This window comes from Panthera pardus, unplaced genomic scaffold, assembly GCF_024362965.1.
Source record: "Panthera pardus isolate Hobbes unplaced genomic scaffold, ASM2436296v1 HiC_scaffold_25, whole genome shotgun sequence".
Classification (NCBI taxonomy): domain Eukaryota; kingdom Metazoa; phylum Chordata; class Mammalia; order Carnivora; family Felidae; genus Panthera; species Panthera pardus.
This window is the reverse complement of record NW_026526821.1, coordinates 35040892-35053355: the sequence shown is the minus strand read 5'-3', so window position 1 is coordinate 35053355 and position 12464 is coordinate 35040892. Positions and strand designations below refer to the sequence as shown.

Genomic DNA, 12464 nt, shown 5'->3' with positions numbered 1-12464 from the left:
TTAACTTTACATAGATAGTTAACTTTCTGTATTCTCCCTAATGATATATAGCCAGTCTCTGGTTTAAATTTGTTTTTTTTCAATTTTTTTAATGCTTATTTTGAGAGAGAAAGGGAAAAACTGAGCAAGAGAAGAGAGGGAGAGATGGTGGGAAGAGGCAAGGGGAGGGACGGGGAAAGGGGGGGGAGAGAGATAGAGACAGACCCACTGAGACTCCAGGCTCTGAGCTGTCTGCACTGAGCCCAACGTGGGGCTCAAACTCCTGAACCAGGAGATCATGACCTGAGCCAAAGTCAGATGCTTAACTGACTGGGCCACCCAGGTGCCCCTGGTTTAAATTTTTGAATAGATAACTGTTGAGTATTTGTTCAATTTGGTTCTAAGGGTTATATATTGTGCTTTTAAAAACTGCTGGGATATTTTATTGCATGCCTTTACAAGCAAGAAAGCAAACTTCCTACTAAATGATGTACCTTTAAAAAAATCACTATAAATTTCTATCGAGTATTCTGGGGCAAGACTAAAAAAAAAAAAGCTTCTGAGCACCTACCATATCATATCTCTAACTCAGTTTTACTCTGGGTTTTTATAGCCAAAAACAGTCGAATAAACCCATTGCTTATAGTTCACTATTCACTGAAAAAGCAAAATATGCCTAAATGTAAGTAACAGTTGAAGACGCTACATGGCCTTTCAGAACATGAGTCACATGCTCCATTAAAGTGTGTTACAGTGACTAATGTGAATGAAAAAATAAAAAATGGAAGTTTTAAGGCACTTTAAAAGAATTCCATTTGAGTACTTTATAGCCCCTGAACAACTTTATGAACTCATTCATTTTGACCATACCCTTTCTCCTAGGCTACTTTCGGGTATATATTAAAACACCACTTCTTTGTCACCAAAGACATTGTGGGGTGTTTTTTTGCTTCCTAGTTACAGGTCATTCTGAGAACCTGGCATTTCAAGCAAGTTGCCATCTGGACAGTGGAGGTTTTACACAGGTCTGTGTATCCACATCAGCGTGGATCCAGATCAATCCTGTCCTTCGTGAAGTACTGGGGGTGAAGCAGACACAACAGCATACAAAAATGGAACATCAGGAGTTAAGACGGTCCTGGGATCAAAGCTTTCTGTTCCAGATACAGGCTTCCAGTTATGGAATGAATAAGTCATGGGGATGAAAGGTACAGGAAACGTAGGGAATATAGTCAGAGAGACTGTAATAGTGTTGCATGGTGACCGACGGTAGCTTCACTTGTGGGGAGCACAGCGTCATGTACAGAGGTGAACCGCTATGTTGTGCACCTGAAACTAATGCAACATTGTATGTCAACTATACTCAAAAAGGTAAAATAAAAATGCCTCTAGATTTGGGGGCGGGGGGGGGGGGGGGAAGAGTGTACCAACATCTATCAGGCTTAGTGAGGAGGTAAATATATCCTCAAATAAAATCTTCACAGCAAACAGCTGGCCAGAGAAATTAGGTGTGTTGACCCAAAGAATCTTAGAATATGGTCACCTCCAGATTTCTACATCTCAATTTATATATTCTCACCAACCATGTTGTATAATGTTAGAAGAATCAACCAAGTCATTGGGAAGTAATTCGTGCCAAGTAAAAACCAGATACTCTACTTTACTGTTGTTAAAACTTTAATTTTTTATCAGAAATAGCACGAGTTAGTCTAAATAAGCTAAATATTAACTTATTAGAAAGTGTTATACAATCTATATTTCAAAGTAGGAGAGTAAATGTGTATGAAGTAAAATTGATCAAAGTGTAGTCTGAAAAAAATAAACTGATCAACAATCACTTATTTGATCAAGGAGTTCTTTTGTGGGGGAAGAGTCACAAAAGCACAAACAAGCTGAGAAAGCACATGAGGAACTTGCTCAGGTGACAGTAATGTTCTGTATCCTGCCAGGGATTGATTTATACAGGTGTATGCATTTGTCAAAGCTCAACTTATATACAATTAAGAAGATGTGCATTTCATAAGTTAATTTCACATAAAAATATTGAGCTCTAGTTGAAATAAACATGTTGAAATATGCAAACTGATGCCTGTAGTTTGTTTTTAAAGGCATCAAAATTAAGACAGTGAGATGGATCAGGGAAAGGTAGATGGATATGTGAGGATATAAAATATTAATGGTGGAATATAGGTGGTGAACAGAGTTCTACATTGTAAAACTCCAATTACCAAATGTGTGACATTCTCCTTTAAAACACTGAAGAAAATGGGAAAGGAATCACTGAAGAATATAAACTATCACACTGCCACCCCAATGACCACTCTCTTCAAGAGTTTACATGGTATCTAGGACACAGGAAGAACATTTAAGTTGAAAATTCAAAGCACAAATATAACAAGCTGAGACACGGAAGCTGTTTTAAACATACACATACACACACATCTGCCTGAAACTGGTTGATTACATGGGAAAACTGTGTGTTGAGTGCAAGAGAAGTAGCTACCTGCAGTTTCTAGATCTAAAATCAGCGAGGCGCATCTGGCTGGCTCAGTCAGTGGAGAATGTGGATTCCGGGGTCGTGAGTTCATACCACGAGCTGAGTGTGGGGGATTATTGGAAAAAAAAAAAAAATCAAGGCACCCAGGAGGCTCAGTAGGTTCAGCATCTGACCTCGGCTCATGATCTCACGGTTCGTGGGTGCAAGTTCCACACTGGGCTCTGTGCTGACAGGTCAGAACCTAGAGCCTGCTTCAGATTCTGTCTCCCTCTCTGCCCCTCCCTGACTCACTCTCTCTCTCTCTCCCAAAAATAAGCATTAACTTTTTTTTAATAAAATAAAATCTTAAAAATTAAAAAAGAAAATCAGTGAGCTGAAGTAGGGCAGCTGCAAGCCAGGCTGTGCAGAAGATGCTGTCAGAAGACCCAGGTCCAAGACATGAGTCAAACCCAAGGCAGTAAAAGGCTCCTAATGGGTGGGAAGTGACAGCAGAAGAAGCAGAGGAGGTGTGGGTAGTGGCAGCAGAGCAGAGAAAGAGGTTTGTACTGAAGGGGCAAGGGGCAGGGCTGCAGGCGACCAGGAGTCCCAGGAAGGAACTGCTAGAGCACCTCATCGCAGGTTACAATGCCCCACGTTCCTTCCAGAGAAACCAGTAGGTCACACATCACTTACATCATCTATGAACGGGCCAGTGTCTACAGTTCGTCAATTCACCTCCATCGCATGCTCAGTTATTGGCTTTGCAAACTGATCAGCTGGTGCTGACTAGACCATGTCTAATATGTTAAAAATAACCACCCGAGTAGGTATTGATACTGAGGCTCCTCACCAGGCAAAGTGTGGTCGCTGAACCCGGAGCATTAGCAACACCTGGGGGCTTGTTAGAACTACAAAATCTCAGGCCTCATCCAACACCTGCTGTTAGAATTTACCATTTAACCCAATCACAGGTGATTCATATTCACATTCAAGTGTGAGAAGCAGGGAGAGAGCTTACAAGCCTGCAGACCAAGCCTTGATAACTCAAAGCTTCTCAATAGTTTTTGTTTTGCGGGGGTGGGAGGGGAGAGGGGAGAGAGGACATGCACGCAGGGGAGAGCACAGGGCAAGGGAGAGAGAGAATCTTAAGCAGCCTCCACACACAGCATGGGCCCGACCCCATGACCCTGGGATCATGACAAGACCTGAAATCAAGAGTCCCGACACTTAACGGACTGAGCTACCCAGGCACCCCTCAATAGCAGAGCTTTAACTTCAGACACAGAAGACAGGTACAGGCAAATAGGTGAGTAGTAAACCCTGGACAGTGGTCCGCTGTAAGCACCTTCCTCCGACAACGGCCCCTCTTTGGGAGGCTTCAGTCCTAGCCTCCATCTGTGCAGCACAACCACCTCCAGCCCCAAAGCATGCCCCCCCACCCGCCCCCACCAAGTCTATCAAAATGAAACACAGTTGAACCAGTTTTGAACATCTGGCCAGGTTTCATATCCTGCAATATTCTGCCTGTCTCTGGAGAGTGGATCACTTTGCATGTAATTGCTGTTCGATTGAAGAAGCGTATAAAGGGTTTTCTTCAACAGGTAACAATCAAGAGTTCAGGCAGCTGTCTGTTCCAACAGTAAGAGCCAGCTGTGAAAGTTCTTCAATCCCCTTAAAAATAGCCACAGAATGTCACATTTTATTCATGTACACATCTGTCTAAAATTGATTTATTTTAATGATGTTTTGTTTATTTCAATAATTATAATAAAGACTGTTTAATGCTCATATCTGTGGCTTGTCGTGGTTCACACAAAGCTAAAGGTTTCACCTTTTTTCATAGTGACATGTCTTTAAAGGTACTAAAACATCCCTGACAAAATAAAGTACACAAACATGAAGTATTTTTCTAAAGCCATCAGAAGCCAGTTCTTCTGTGCTAACTGCAAGTTTTATACTTCACCATCACTCCTTCGTCCCTGAATACGGGTCATCACAGGAAAATGGTTTTTAAAAAGACTGTCACCAAACACATAAACCAAATCTGAAGTTATTAATTTCCATTCTATTACTTCAGGAAGGAATTTTACATGGTGTCTGATTAACCTTCCAAGACAATGGATCAGTACATTTCCAGTAGGTACAAAGTAAATTTTCATCCTCACTTATTTAAGAAGAGACTTTCAAAAACAATCATTCTGCCTACCTTAATACAGTTGAACCAAAAATGTGGAAATCCAAACATAGTATTGTAATAGGTCCTATAGTTTTATTGCTAATTACAAAAAATAAAAATCAATTAACTTTGTAGCAATTTATGCATGATGGAAAAAATATTCAATGTTCAACACTCTGTGCTTTATTGCATCATACTGAAGTATTCACAGAAAATATTTAAGAGACTGGTTAAAAAATTTTTTTGCTAGACTTTATTTTTTAGAGTAGTTTTAGATTCGTAGTAAAACTGGATGAAAGGTACAGAGATTTCCCATATTCCCCCTGCTCCCACATACGTAATTTTTAAAACAGATTTGCAAAATGCTAAATGACACAGAAAAATACTACCAATCAAATCATATGAGAAATGCCCTACTGAAAAATCTACTTGAGTTACAGTTAGGTTTAGGGAATTTTTTTTAAAGAGACAATAAATCCGTATCTAATGCCAGAATTACCGCAAGACAGTGTCTAATACACTTTGTCTTAATTTTGTCTTGGGTTTCTCCGTTATTAGAAAGTCTGAAGAAAAAAATAATAAATAAAACAATCTTCATAAAAAAGTTTGAGTGGCGTGAGAAATTTAAAGACAACAGTATTTTCTTTTCTACCACTACCCTTCAGGGACCATGAAAGCAAAATTGTGGTAGCCCTTCTACAAGCTATTTAAAAAAAAAAAAAAAAAAAAAAAAGCAAACTTACCCAAAACTACCCCCCTTTGTAAATCTTAACTGCCACTCATACAGCCATTTTTCAGTATGTTCTCTTACCTGAAAAGGAGACAGTAGGATTTAGACTTCACCCAGTCAGAAACAGGCTCTCGAGAGTATGCCTGATGCAGGCTGAGAAGTGCAGGGACGACCACTCTTTTTAGGATAAGCTCACTCTTTCCAGAAGGGAAGGAGGGGGGCAAGACGCTGGGGATGAGCAAGCTCCCGCACCAGCAAACGAACGTTAACAAGACTGGTCCTCTCCGCAGAGTCCCACCCCTTGGCCACAAAGTGAGAGGCCAGGCGAACAGTGCCCACAGCCACAACAAAATATCCAGACAGAGCGGCTAAGAGAGACGCTGTTCACCCTTCCAAGCAGAACAACAAATGCAAGCAAATGCTTTTTACAGGCATCTTGCCGAGGAGCTGCCCAGGAATGAGTAAGAGGCCCTGCACACCAGAAGTACCACTTGATCAGACGTTGGGGTTTATCAACAGGCAGGGTAAAATGTGCAACCTCCCCTTGAACTCTTCCCGAAAACAAACCTTTAGGTTTTTTTTCTATAAGGAAGGCCACAAAAGATTCAAGATACAAACGTTAAGGAAAGCAGAACCCAATGCCCACAATTGAGGAAATGTAGTAACTTACATGTTGCTGAGAACCTTTGTTTCCACTTCCCCATCTGGCTGCCACCTTTGCCTGTTTTCCTCCTTTATAATCCCACAGGGTTCAAGAAAGGAAATCAAACTTTTTGAACTTTCAGGTTACTAGTCATGTGGATATAAAGAAAAGAATATCCAAAGTGAGATCTGGAGATCATCTCCCTTGCCTAGATAGTGAAATAGACTTTTGTCCTCTAAATAGATCAAGAGGATTTTAATTCTACATCATGTTAAGATGCTAACACATACTTATACATACGGGATTTATCCACCCATCAGCGCTAGCATGGCAATGAAAAAAAAAATCAGCTTTTGCCAACATGTGCCAGAGAACATAAAACGTTTCACAAAACGACGTTCCAGGGTAAAGTTTTAGGATGGTCAACCTACATAAACATCACTAGAGTCATATACTGCAGGATTTCTGAATTTTTAATATGTTCACATTCAATCTATTAAGTTTTTTGCATTGCTTCCCAAACTTACTTAATCACGAAACCCTTCGAGGGCCATTCAGAGAGAACTGTATCTCAGGAGACTAATTTGGGAAATGCTAATAACTAGATTCCACTTGCCAGTTTTTAAGCAACAAACCTGACATCGTGATTAGTTTCCAAAGCACTTAGAAAAGCTATTATCAGGCTTCCCATCTATCTCAACTTGCACTATAGCTCTGAAATTACAATGTGATCCATTTCCAGATTACTCATCATCATCAGGCTAAACTTTTCTCAATGAAAGCATGTGGAATGGAAGCATACTACTATATTCAAGTTACACAGGAAAATAGGAGGTAGAGGATGGCATCTATCCTCAAGAAGCTGGACATGTTGCTTTAGACCTCGACAGTTATGATAGTGGGCACACGGCTACACCATGGTTACCCATTTGTCCTCAAAAGTCGAATGTCAGACCTCAGATATTAACATCCAGCCAATGTATCCTACGGAGAGGGCACCCCAGGCAAAAATACTAACACCAAGCCAGGTGTAAGCATTAAAATCACCCAAATGCAATACCAATTGCATCCATATGTGCATAGGTCAGCCACTTTGACACACAGACTCACAAAGAGGAAAACGGAGTCATCTGCCACCAGCAGACCATGTGTAAACACCTGACTCCCACTTCAAACACTACCATTTATCTTGAATCTTAGGGTCCTGTAATCCCCACAGATCCCCACAGTCTACCACCCTCATTTGTATGAAGAAGCAGGATTTCAGGATAGAACCAAAACAGACTGGTGGTTCACAGCTGTTGCACTGAGATAATTAAGTGAACTCTGAACTGTTGTCCAACCGCCCCAGCTACTCCAGAGCACACTACTCCACACAAGCAATTTTTCCCAACTATGTCATTTTAAAGGCGAAAATCTTCCTAAAATGAGTTACATTCCTCTAATCCTTCCAGTAAGATATTGAATATGATTTTCAAATTGCCTTAATTCATATAGATTCTACTGAATAGAATTCTCTATTGAAGAGACTAATACATTGAGAAACAATTATTTTACTTAAAAAATGATTGAAAGAATACAGGATGGTGTGATGTTTAGCAAGGAGCTTAATTTCCCTGAGCCTTATTTTCTTCATCTGTAAAACAAGCAATAAAAGTCACATAAAATAATAATGTCATGAAGCTGCATGAGAATCAAAAGAAAAATACAGGGGCGCCTGGGTGGCTCGGTCGATTAAGCATCTGACTCTTGATTTCTGCTCAGATCACGATCTCACAGTTCGTGAGTGAGTTCGAGCCCCACATTGGGCTCCGCACTGACAGTGTAGAGCCTGCTTGAGATGGTCTCCCCCTCTCTCTGCCTCTCCCTCCCTCAAACAAATAACTTTAAAAAAAGAAAAATACAAACTCCAAAGCTCTGGACAAATTCAAGACACATATCATGTTATTACAGTATCTCAAGACGTTCTTTTAGCCACTGTTTAGCAAAAACCAGGGAGCTAACCAGAGTCCCTGTTTACCATGAGGAACACCCATCTGTGTCTCATTATAATAAATGGATATAGGCTGAGATGTCTTAACCATTGTGAAAGTAACACAGGTTTGTTTAATTAAACAGTTCAGCCCACAGAAGACAAAATTAAAAGTAAAAACTCCATCTTTCATATTAATTACCACCTCTGCTGAGCTTTAGCATGCATTCACCTGTAATCACTTTTAGGTGGCTCATATTCAAAACAGTTTCCTTCTAATGAATGAATCTATCCCATTTCAATTATGGTTTCTAATAACCAGGTGATCTGAATTCTACCATTTCATTTTTTCAGGCTTCCTGGTTTGATATTTTCCTTTGCTGTTCCTTTTTGGAATATACTTTAAATATGAAATGGAGCCAGGCAATGATGGTGTACAGCATGTTATGAAAAGGTTATAAATCTCACCACAAATAATATTTGAAGTGATGAAGGTGTTAACGACCCTTATTTTAAAAGTCATTCGACAAGACACGTATTCAAATCATCACGTAGACCTTAAACCTACACAATGGTAATATACACCAATTATGGCTCATTAAAGCTGGAAAATAAATACAGCCCTACTCAAATACAGCCATAAACAAAATTATGACTACACATGTGAAGTGTGTAAAAGGACCACAGCCCTCTGATACCTTTAACCTCTCCATTTTCTCCTTTTAAGTTCAATTGACCAGTGCAATAATAAAAACATTCAAGAAAGAGGGGAGGGGAAGGTGTACACTCTATATTCAATTTTGTTTAAGTACACTCCACACCCAGCATGGAGCCCAATGCAGGGCTTGAACTAACAACCCCAGGATCAAGACCTGAGCTGAGATCAAGATTCAAATGCTTGGGCGCCTGAGTGGCTCAGTAAGCCTCCGACTTCGCCTCAGGGCATGATCTCACAGTTCTTGAGTTCAGCCCCTTAAGGAGCTGGCTCCCTGTTGTCAGGGATCCTGATCCTGTAGTCCCCCTCTCTCTGCCCTTCCCCCCACTCATGCATGTGCTCTCTCAATATTAAAAAAAAAAAAAAAAGACATTTAACCGGCTGAGTCACCCAGGCACCCCTAAAGGTGTACATTTTAAACTTACACAATGTTATATGTCACTTCTATCTCAATAAATCTAGAAAATAAAGTCAATACAGGTATAGTAACTATGCAAAAAGAAAATTATAGATCTTAATATAAAAACAACAATATAACCAAGAGATTGGATGAAAAGATGAGAGGAAGTAGGACTGTTCATTTTTTTTTTAATTTTCATATCTAGGAGTCAACAGATACTGTATAAAGTTAGTAAATCAATGAATATAAGGTTTGTTATTACTCACAACTGTGATAATTATCACACACACAAAAAGACAGTTTTATACACTTAAATTATAGAAAGAAAAAAAGCGCGGATAACCCAAGACACAAAGAAAACCTCAAACTCTCGGAGCAAGCCCTACTTCTGGGGAGACCCACCTGTGCCTTCAAGCTCTCTGTTCCAAGTAAGGGCTTTCTGCCTCAGCTTTGCAGAGCCCCCACCAGTCGGGGCACTAGGGGAGCTGTCCTTGAACCTTCCTTGGAGTTGCTCCAAACATCACCAAATTTGGCAGACATGCTTTAGAGTCTGAACAATTAGGGGTTAGCCATTTCCTTCTCTCAGTGAAGATTACCCCCTCTCCACTTTTCCGTGAAGGTTTTCATCTCTGCAGTTCCAGTGAAAAGAATGGACACGTTCACCCAAATTCCCTTGAACCAGAAACCCTCACCTCCCAACTTGCTTGAAGTTTCTAATTGCTTTCTCCATTCTTTAGTTTTCCTGCCTCGCCACTGCCTCCCTCTAACCGCCTCTTTCCTTTCAAATCTCTCAGTGCCAAAATCAGCGGTGTGCTGAGCTAGGCTACACTGCCAGCAAAAGACAAGGGTGGGCCTCTCTTCCCACGTCCAGTGCTGGTGGGAGCACCTCACCATGGCAGTCTGCAGACAGTGCGAACCAAGTTTCCTGCCCCCTCCCGAGAGCCAGGTGTTAAGTGTTAACTAGCACACCACCAGAAACGCCTGGGAATTTAAAAAACAGGTTTTTTTTAGAACTGTGTGGAAAGGAAGAACGTAAGAATGTTTAATGAGAACAAGACTTCTATTTTGGCTTTTCTTAATGAGTTGATAGAGAGACAGCTTTACCTATTTGACACGGCCAGGTAAGCAGCCTCAACAAGACAGAGCAGTGTTACTGGAATACCATAAAACCAGTGAACATGAATGAAGGCTGTGTTTCCAGGGTAAACAGCACTCTTTACCAATTCCCTTTAGTATATATTATACAGCATCTTTCCCCGTAGTAGCTCTAAACTGTACATTAAGCCTATTTTTTGACTCTCAGTACTAAGGACTTTAAGGAAGTATCAGCATGTTCATATCCTGGGACATAACGAAGAAGAAACCTTTTAGGTTCAGGCAGATCTGACTCTTTCCTTTCTCCTTCCTCTCCCCAAAATCCCAAAACACACACACACACACACACATCACACTTCTACCTCCTTTCCCCCCCAAAAGTCTATTAAAAAGTAAAACAATTTAAAAAAACCAATTATATAATAGCACCCTTGATCCTTTCAACCTCCATAAAGATGGAATGGAAAGCCAAGGACTCTGTATACTCAGGGTAAAGTCAACGCATTGTTCTAGGGAACAAAAGATAACTTAGCAGAGAGGATTATTTTAAAGCATGGTAAGGACATGCTAACAAACACTGCCAACTCCATGTGCCTAGACCAACCACCTACTGAATCATGAAAGAAAGGACAAAAGCAAGAAAAAACAGTCTTTGAAGAAATAAACTAAAATTAAAGATAAGAACTTTGGGGCACCTGGGTGGCTCAGTCGGTTAAGCGTCTAACTTTGGCTCAGGTCATGATCTCGCGGTTCATGGGTTTAAGCCCCGCGTCAGGCTCAGTGCTGACAGCCTGGAGTCTGGAGCCTGCTTCAAATTCTCAATCTCTCTCTCTCTCTCTCTCTCTCTCTCTCTCTCTCTCTCTGTCCCTCCCCTACTCCTGCGCGTGCTCTCTCTCTGTTCCTCCCCTACTCCTGCCCTCTCTCTCTCAAAGATAAATATTAAAATTTTTTTTTAAAAGATCATATGAACTTATATACTCACCAATGTTCCCCTCTTTGTTAGCTGCAATCAACATCTTTCATGGCATCACTGGTTATCCCTATAAATGTCCTCTTTCAATATTATCAGTATCACTAAATCATAGCTAATTATCAGTAAAAGTTGAAATAGTTATGTTTAAAGTTAGAATGGAATCCACAAACAAAAATGCTTCCTAAGTTCTTTTGTTTATATATTTTATCCTGCTCCAAGAAAAAAATACACAAAGCATAACAGAAACACTGCCAGATATTATTCAAGACAGAGAACTTCATTTTTGTCTCACTCTTTAGAGTCAATAAAACACGATTCACTTCACAGAACAGAGGTTGTGAACTGGCAGTGCTCTACGCCGCAAGTCAGACCTCCCTACTATCACTGTCCTGATGTTGGTAACTAACAGAGCCTGGCTTTTAAGGTAAGCTGGACAGCATCAAATGGTGGTTAAGGGTATCAGCCTGGAATCGGATACACCTGGGTTCACATCGGAGCTCTCTGATTTTGTCCAAGTTACTTATTAACCTCTCTACAGCTCTGCTTTCTCGTCTCTAAAATAGGAACAGAAATACCCACCTCACAGGGTCACTGAAAATTTTAAAATAAGAAAATCTACGACAAACACTCAGCATATCATCTGGTATATAGGAGGCACTCAACAAACTGGGATAATAAATTATTACCATCACTAATATTACTGCTTTTGCACAGCATGCCAACCACTCAGACAGTTGCCTCAAAAGTACAGTGGTTGGGGCCAGAGTTTCTGAAACTTTCACCTGCACACACAGTACCTAGGGATTCTGTTAAAAATGCAGACAGTCGGGGCGCCTGGGTGGCGCAGTCGGTTAAGCGTCCGACTTCAGCCAGGTCACGATCTCGCGGTCCGTGAGTTCGAGCCCCGTGTCAGGCTCTGGGCTGATGGCTTGGAGCCTGGAGCCTGTTTCCGATTCTGTGTCTCCCTCTCTCTCTCTGCCCCTCCCCCGTTCATGCTCTGTCCCAAAAATAAATAAAAAACGTTGAAAAAAAAATTTAATAAAAAAAAAAAATGCAGTCATTCAGGAAGTTTGCAGTGGAGCCCGAACTCTATGGTTCTAGCCAACTCCCAGGTGATGCCGATGAAGCTGGTCTGGGAACCACACTTCAAATATTAAGGATTTGGACCACCTGGATATCCCCCTGCCCCAGCACTCCCCACCTCCATGAAAACACACAGACACACCCGGGTACAGCTTAGCTAAAATGCAAAACACTGAATCCACAATCCAATGTTACCTTCCCTATAAAAATAGAACTCTTTCC

At 40.9% G+C, this 12464-nt stretch overlaps 1 protein-coding gene across 12 annotated transcripts in view; it reads right to left on the bottom strand.

The window, feature by feature from the left end:
• Positions 1-12464, bottom strand: part of PLCB4 (phospholipase C beta 4) — a 420803-nt gene that overhangs the window by 305712 nt on the left and 102627 nt on the right. The window contains exon 1 of one of the 12 annotated variants that reach the window (XM_053890427.1): positions 5443-5545. The exons of the other annotated variants lie outside the window; for them this stretch is intronic. The gene's annotated coding sequence lies outside the window, so the exon portion shown is untranslated. Of the gene's footprint in view, positions 1-5442; positions 5546-12464 lie in introns of those variants that run through there. 12 annotated transcript variants of the gene reach the window in all.